The 8,533-nt window shown below is 51.4% G+C and overlaps 1 non-coding gene across 1 annotated transcript; it reads right to left on the bottom strand.

The window, feature by feature from the left end:
- Nucleotides 1-1,073: 1,073 nt before the first annotated feature.
- Nucleotides 1,074-1,192, bottom strand: LOC134545668 (5S ribosomal RNA). The gene has a single exon (XR_010078697.1). It is a non-coding gene; the product is annotated as a 5S ribosomal RNA (ribosomal RNA).
- Between the last annotated feature and the right edge of the window lie 7,341 nt (nt 1,193-8,533).

Raw genomic sequence — 8,533 nt, 5'->3', positions numbered from 1 at the left:
ATCAAATTAAAGAATAGCTTCAGAGGGTAGGTAGGATATTCTAGAAGAATTTTTTTTACTGTTTTTTTTTTTAATACTGGTAAATTGTTTTAGTTATTTTCTGTGATATTAAGTTGTAAAGTTTTACTCCCAAGTAATTTAGTCCATTTTCAAATCGCCTAGTGTTATGTTCAACTATCCTCAATTTACTAGCATTTCTGGTGTTATACCTATGTGCGAATATCTAAAAAAAAAAAAAAAAAAAAAAAATAATAATTTTTTTTTTCTTCTTTTTCTTAAGAATGAATAAAAAGTTTCTAGAACGTATTCATTTATGGCAGTCAGGACTTTAAGTTTTTTGAATTTTGGTCTGCAGTTAGATGATTTTTTATCTTTTGTTATTATTCTAATAGCTCCTTTTTTTTTTTTTTCCCCCAATGTTATATGGCAGAAAGAGTAGAGCTATGGCTACTGTGACATCATGCATTGATGGGAAGGTTATTGTTGGATAACAAAAATTTAGATGATATAATTTTTATTTTTTTCCATACACAACACATTGCAGGTACAATTTTACAGGTTACAGCTGTACCACCTCTAGTATTGCTGCCGACCATCCAACAAATGAGCACACTAAACAGGCATTGATGACATTGTTATCAACGTCTTTTTGAATCTCTCATTATTATACATAACTGCCCACTGAAACAGAGAAACTTCAAAATAGGTGTGTGTGTGTGTGTTTATATATATATATATATATATATATATATATATACATATATACATACATACATACATACATACATACATACATACATACATATACACTTATCTATTTATTTTTTCACTTTGAATTTTGTATGAGGTATACACATGCAAAGATTCACAGCTGCTGCTGGGTGGGTGAGTGAGTGAGTGATTGAGTGAGTGATTGATTGATTGATTGATTGATTGATTGATTGAGAGAGAGTGAGTGTGTGTGTGTGTGTGTGTTAGGGGGGGGGGGGAAATGTGGTGATTGTGGGGGAAAAAAAAATTTAAAATTGAAATTTTTAAAAAAAAATTTTTTTCTGTAGGGTGCAAAATAGTAGTGCCAACGGCACGTGGTGTTCCCAAGCGGTCACCCATCTAAGTACTAACCACGCTCGACGATGCTTAACTTCGGTGATCGGACGAGAACCGGTGTGTTCATCGTGATATGGCCGTTGGCAATGATATAGATGTTTTTTTTTTGCAGTTTGTATTTGCCACTCGAAATAGCTATACCAGGTGTGATTGTTACAAACAACAGGAGAAATCGTGTAATGAACACTCTTTTACTTCCCCCCCCCCCCCCCTCCCCACACACAACACCCACCACCCTCACCATCCCAACCACCAAAGCCCTCTTCAAAATACACTCTCACACACACACACAAACCCACACTCTATAACTGATGAACATTACCATAACTTCTTAAAGCCATTAGATAATATTTAACTCAAGAAAGGTATTGTGATATGTTTAAAGAAAGAAAGGTGAAACCTTTAACTTTACCAGCAGGTATTAGTATCACTGAGGTATCTTCTAGGTTGTAGCAGCAATAGTAGTAATAATAATAAAATTAAATAAGGTAATAAAAAAGAAAAGTTATACATGTGATCAAATCATGAATGTATAAAACTGGAATGAATTTAAATTTTTTTTATTTTTCTTCATAGGCTGTTTTGAAATTGATGAGTAAGTGCCTCTTCTTTTAAATTTTTTAATGCTGAACACTGTTACATAAGAGATGAATGTTTAGAAAATTTAAAAAAAAAAAAAAGCTAGCCCAGCCCCCTCCCCCCCTCACACAAAATCCAAACAAAAAAAAAAACACCCTCCTTCAAAACATCACATAATCATCCAGCCAGCAGTGCAGACGAGAAATTTGCACTCGGGGCCGCCATTTTGACGATAAATTCTTGCATGGCACACCAAAGGTAGGAAAGAATTTAAAAAAATAAAAATAATGGGCGAGCACCCTCGCGTCTGCCTGTAGAAAATGAAGTTAAAAGTAACATAACCTAAAGACAGGCACACACTAGGGTGCTCCCAGGCGGTTGAGAAATTTTTTCCCGCCAAAAGACTTATATATATTATTTATTTTACTGTTTTTGGCAGGGGGCTATGTCGGTCTGTGTGCAAAGTAGTTCCTACTCCCGCCGCCAGGAGCGCGCGCGGTGGGTAGCGATGTTGTTTTTTCTGCTTTCATTTGTTTATTATTTAGAGGGTTAATGCTATGTAAATGTACGCAAGTTTGGTTATGTGTCGGTAGTTGTGCGAGATTTAATTTCCGAAACGAAATTTGACTTTCATCGGCCTGCATTTCTCACTTATTCGGAAAATACATGTGTGTTTATGTATGTATAATAATCGAGTGATTTTGTAATAATTTGGAAGTTTTGTTTGCGTGTGCGATGTGGGGAAGAAAAGGTGTGCACACGAGTCCTAGGGCTATATTTTTTTTTATTGCGAAATATTTACTTCATGTGGTGAAAAATTTTAAATTATTTGTGATGCAAGTGAAATTTTTTTTTTTTTTTCAGTTGGGTGATGTGTTTGTCCTCGTTTGTGTGCAAGGAAGCAAACATGCTGAAGGTAAGGGGCCATAAATGACACTTTAAAATATTAGTTTACCATTAATTTTGGTTAAATATTAAATTGCCATATAAGTAAAATCATGTCAACTGTTGTATTCCACCCAGTATAAGCTGTTAGTAATGGGTACTTAATATAAATAGAATAAATGTAAGCATTTTCGTCTGCATGAAAATTCACTTTTTTTTTGGATCCATTTGTACTGTGGGTAGTTAAATAGTACATTATGTTGTTTTTACTTCGAAGTACAAAACATCTTGTGCATGATTGCAAATTCAAACGCAGTTAAGCATAATATGAATTCGAATTATGTGTGTGTGTGTGTGTGTGTGTGTATATATATATTTTTTTTTTTTTTTTTTTTTTTACTGTGTCCAGTTTTAGCACAAATGGAATTATTTTCAAAGTGAATCGATGCAACTGGTCTTTGCCATTAATATTGATATATGATCTAACTAAATTAAATAGAAAGGATTTTTTTATTTATTTTTTTATATATATAAATATATTTGTAGCAATGTACTAATGACCACAGAAGTAAGCAAAAAAAAAAATATATATATATATATCTCAGCCAGTAAACCATGCGTCTTAAAGACTTTTTTTAATGAAAATATTTCTGCCTTGGTTAAGCTTACATTTACTATCATAGGGATTGAGGGAATTGTAGAACAGCAGCAGAAGCATTTCCTTTCATGATCATGTTCTTGGTCCTGAAAAGGACCGTTTATGTAAGCATGTGCACACCAGACCTGCTCACTTGGAGCTGGTGTATTTGGTGACAGCCTTGGTGCCCTCGCTGACAGCGTGCTTGGCCAGCTCCCCGGGCAGCAGCAGTCTCACGGCCGTCTGTATCTCGCGGCTGGTGATGGTGGAGCGCTTGTTGTAGTGGGCGAGGCGGCTGGCCTCTGCCGCGATGCGCTCGAAAATGTCGTTCACGAAACTGTTCATGATGCTCATGGCCTTAGATGATATGCCAGTGTCCGGATGAACTTGCTTCAACACTTTGTAGATGTAGATTGCGTAGCTTTCCTTCCTCTTGCGCTTCTTTTTCTTGTCGCCCTTCGAGATGTTTTTCTGGGCCTTGCCCGCCTTTTTGGCTGCCTTACCGCTCGTCTTGGGGGGCATCGTAGGTCTGAGCTGTGCCGCTGTCGCTAGATGAGTGAGACGGGAACTGAATTTTTTTCGTGAAAAGTTTTCTTGGCTTCTTGTTGCGCGACCAATCGGAGCGCTCCGCGGCTCGTGATTGGTCGCGCTCCGCGGAGGGACGTGTAACAAAAGTAATTTCCAGCGGCCGGGGCGCCACTTTCTCGTAGGTTGCGGACCAGTGTACAGCCTATAACTCAACATGTCTGGCAGAGGAAAAGGAGGAAAGGTTAAGGGGAAATCCAAGACTCGCCTCGGCAGTAGTGTTTGCGATCGCTCCAGTGTTCTTGCCTCGTTTCGGTGTTTGTGGTTTCAGTTCGCCATCGAAGTGGTGTTTTTTGTGTTCTGTATTCATTTGTGCACCTGCACAAACGTTTGTGAGTGTCGGCGCGGCGTCGTTTAATTTTAATCAGTGTTTCTGTTCACTTGTCATTATGTAAACAATCTTGGATACTTTCGATTAATCGATTGGGCCTGGACTCGCCTTTCGATTGTGTGGTCCCAATTATTATTTTTGTGGTCCCAATTATGTGGTCCCGATTTTCTGCACCATAAATTTGTGGTCCCAACTGGAAATGGACAGCGACGTGGTTCCTGCCTCTCCGAACGCCATTGTGGTGGACCATCAGTCTCTTGCGGCCCCGCCATCCTTGCCGCCGCCGCCTGTCATGCCTGGTAAGCACTGGGCCGCAGCGGGCGGGCACCGCTCCAACGTCATCTCGTCCTCCTCAGACTCGGAGGCTGACGTTCTCTCGGCCGAACCCTCTTCGCAAGGTGCTGCCGACCGCCGCAACAGCAAGTACAGCAAGGACGCTGCCAAGGCGATGGTTCGGCGCCAATACTTTGCGGGCCCTCGCCCTGATGGGGTTGGTGGCAGCACACCATCTTCTCGTGCCATCTCCCGGGCTGACACCAGGGAACACCGCCGCCAACAGCAGGCGGAGGTTCTCCACACGAAGCGGCAGGCGGATGCGCATGTGGCGGCCATCATTGACGCTGTCGCGGCGGGGGTGGAACGCCCCTGGTCGCATGGCCGCACGCCTTCCTGGCCTAATGATCTTCACCGCATTGACGCGGAGGAGGTGGCGGATGCTGGTGGGGGGCCCGCCTCCCGCTCTGCCTCCCAGCCGGACATCCATCTTATTCGGCAGGTCGAGGAGACCTGGCGTGGGCTGTCCTCAGGATCGCTGTCTGCCCCCCGACCGGTACCCACCGTTTCCAGCTGCCACACGCCTCGGAGTGCGGCGACGGCTACCACCACGTCCACTGTGATGACCACCACCTCGGTCGCCATCTGCGCCGTGTCGGGGGGCCGCCCGCCGGCCCTGCTTTCCCCTTTGGTTGCTGACGCTGATCCCCCATTTCAAGCCGTCGGGGCAGCGGAGCCCCATCTGGGCCTTTCTCCTGCCGACCCCCGGGCCCCACCTGACCCAGTGCCCCGCCGTCCGGCTGCCGGGGTGGTTGCGGCGCCACCGGTGTCTTCGTGCGCCACCTCTTCGGCTCCGCGCACCCCAGTGGTGCCCCCAGGTGGTCCGGCCTCTTCTGAGCCACGCGTCAAGCGTATTCCACCCATCGTTGTGGCCACCCGCCTCACCGCCGATGCACTGCGGGGCAACCGCGAGTTGCGCCGTAAACTTCAAGGGGACTTTACGGTGGACTACCTGCGGGGGTACCCACGGTACCACCCCACCTCTCTTCAAGACAGGGCGGTGCTCATGGAGTATTTCCGCACCCATGGGATCCAGTGCCATACTTTCCCGGTGGCAGGCCGCGCCAAACCGAAGTTAGTCCTGGCTGGTCTGCCCCCCACTGCCGCGGAGGCGTCGGTGTGGGAGGAGCTGGCTGAGGAGGGCGTCCGCCCGGACTCCCTCCGTCGCCTGACGCCGGACTGGGCGGCGGACCGCGGTGTAATCCGGTTCCTCCTTGTCTTTCCGGATGCCGCTCAGCTGGCGAAGGCCCGCGCCCTGAGACACCTGGCTGGGCTCCGCATTCAGTGGGAGGAGTTTCGGGGTGGATCCCGCCCCCTCCAATGCCACAACTGCCAGCGGTGGGGGCACCGGGTGGAGGACTGTGGCCACCCGTTCCGTTGCCTCCGCTGCGTCCGGCAGCATGCCCACGGCGCCTGCCCGAAGACCCCGGAGGAGCCGCCTTGCTGCGTCAACTGTGAGGGGCAGCATCCGGCCAACGCCCGCACCTGCCCCTCCTACTTGAAGTTCCTCGAGCAGCAGCTGCGGCGGAAGGGGCCTTCGCTTCAGCAGCTGCCACGGCCCCAGCCGCCACGCCACCACCTCCAGGACGCCGCTCCCTCCCGGCCATCCATGGCTGCCGTGCCTCCAGATGACTTTCCGTCCTTGCGCCCTCCATCCTCGTACCGTCCTCCGGGGACGCACTCCTATGCGGCGTCTGTTGCCGGTCCTCCGCTGTTTCTGGGGCCCACTCCTTTTGCGGCACAGCTTCCACCTTCCCCTCAGGCCCCCTTCGCCACGCAAGGGCCCCGCCCCGTCCCTCTCCTTCCGGTCACCCCGCCTGTAGTCTGGTCCTCGCATCGGCCGCCGGGATGGGGTGCAGGGTCTGCGTCGGTCCCCATGGCCTTTGAACCGGCTTCGGCCCCCCTTCCCCCTCTTCCCGAGAGGGGCCCACCTGCTGCTCCTTCCCAGGGGCTGCCCTCGGGTTCGAGGCTGTCTGACACCCGCCCGGTGGGCTCCCGGTCCCCGGGTCAGCCTGACCCGCCCTCCGAGGCCACCCCCCCACTGGCTGCCTCCTCACGGGCCTCCCTCCATTTGCCTCATTCTGACCTTCCCTCTCACTCGCCTTCCCCACTCCAGGGCCCGCCCCATTCTCACCCCACGGTAGGTCTCACCGGGCCGCAGCAGCCTCCCCCTCCACTCGAACATCCGCCTGGTCCGCCTCCATCCGCTTGCCCCGCCCGTTCTTCGGCCGGTGAGGCATCGTCTCGCAGCGTACCTTCCTTCCTTCCGTCTGCTTCCCTCTCCTCGTCTTCCCACATCCCCTTCTCGGCCTTCTTTGAGACTTACAACTGGCTACAGCACCTCCGTCTCCTCCCGTGGTTGCAGTTGTTTGCCACGGGCATCTACCACATCTCCCAAGCCTCTTCCCCTCTTCTTCAGGCAGAAATATTTTTCCGCACCGTCCTCGCCTTTTTGCAGGGTGTGTTCTCCGCCCCCCCTTAAACTGGTCCTCTGGAACGCCCATGGCGTTCGTTCCAAGCAGGCTGACTTCTTCCATTTCCTACATGCCCACCATCCTGACATTGTCTGTTTGACCGAGACTTGGCTGAAGCCCCAGCATCCTTTCTCCCCACCTGGGTATGCCACCATCCGTCGGGATAGGGATGCGCGGGGGGGCGGGGTTGCCCTCCTTGTCCGCGAATCCCTTCCCCATCACCCGCGCGCGCTCCCGCCGCTTCTAAATGTGGAGGCGGTGGCTGCCCGCCTCCGCCTCATCCCACACCCCCTCACTGTGTGCTCGGTCTACTTGCCCGAGCACGGCCCGTTCCCGGCCCGCGGCCTCCAGACGTTATTCCGCATGGATGCCCGGGTGGTGGTAGGGGGGGACTTCAATTGCCGGCATCGCGACTGGGGCTGCTTGTCCACGAGCAATCGGGGTATTCAGCTCCTTCGTGTCGTCCAGGGTTCCCCGGCACTCACCCTTCACTCACCCCCATCTTTCACGTTCATTCCGTGTCACATCCGGCAACGGCCGAGTGTCCTCGACTTGGTTATCACGGTGGGCCCGGTGGCCATGTCGGGGCTCTCGGCTCGCGCCGAGCTCACTTCCGATCATACACCGGTCATCGGTTTCGTGCGTGCGGCTTCCCGCCCTCCTCCTGTGTCCCCCACTTCCTTCGATTTTGCTCGTGCCGACTGGGCCGCCTATCGGGCACATCTGGACGGCACACTCAACCTTCATTTTCACATCTCCTCCCGGCAGCAGTTGGACGAGCACGTGTCCATCCTCACGGACTCGATCCTGGCTGCTGCACGGGCCTCCATTCCCTGTCGTCGCCCGCTCCTGCGGGGCGCGCCCTTCCCGCCGTCTCTGCGCCAGCTCATTTCGGCCCGCAATGCCGCTCGACGGCGCTGGCAGTATCGCCGGACGGGGGACCGCTGGCGGGAGTACGTGGATCTTCGGGCGCGCTGCCGGAGGCTCATCACCGAATGGCTGGCAGCGGAGCGGGTCCGACACATCCAGTCACTGTCATTTCGTTCCGGTTCCATCTTCCGCTATGCACGGGGCCTTCGTTCCACCTCGTCTGTCATGCCGCCTCTGGACGGGGGACCACGGGGTTTGTGTGAGTCCCCTGCCCAGAAGGCGGAACTCCTGGCGGGCTTCTTCCATTCATCTTTTACCCCCACACTCCCGCCAGGGGTCACGTCGCTCCTCCCGGTCCACTATACCCCACCTCCCCCTCCACGACCTGGTGATATTCCCTTGACCACCCCAGGGGAAGTGTTCCGTGTCACCTCTCATCTCAAGCTTCGCTCTGCCCCTGGGCCCGACCACATCCATCCGCGGCTGGTCTTCTCCCTTTCCCGGAAGGCCACCGTGTTTCTCACCAAAATCATTAATGGCATCTTCCTCACGGGTCACTTCCCTACCTCGTGGCGGGCTGCGACCGTTGTGCCCATTCCAAAGTCGCGTGCAGATGCTCACCTTCCCGCGGGCTATAGGCCCATCAGCCTCCTGTCAGTCCTCTCTACAGTGGCCGAGAGAATCATCCTCCGTAGGTTGGAGCTTCATCTCACCCCTCTCGGTCCCCTTCCT

The sequence above is a fragment of the Bacillus rossius genome, unplaced genomic scaffold (genome assembly GCF_032445375.1).
Source record: "Bacillus rossius redtenbacheri isolate Brsri unplaced genomic scaffold, Brsri_v3 Brsri_v3_scf83, whole genome shotgun sequence".
NCBI classification, from domain to species: Eukaryota; Metazoa; Arthropoda; class Insecta; order Phasmatodea; family Bacillidae; genus Bacillus; species Bacillus rossius.
This window is presented reverse-complemented; position numbering and strand designations above follow the sequence as displayed.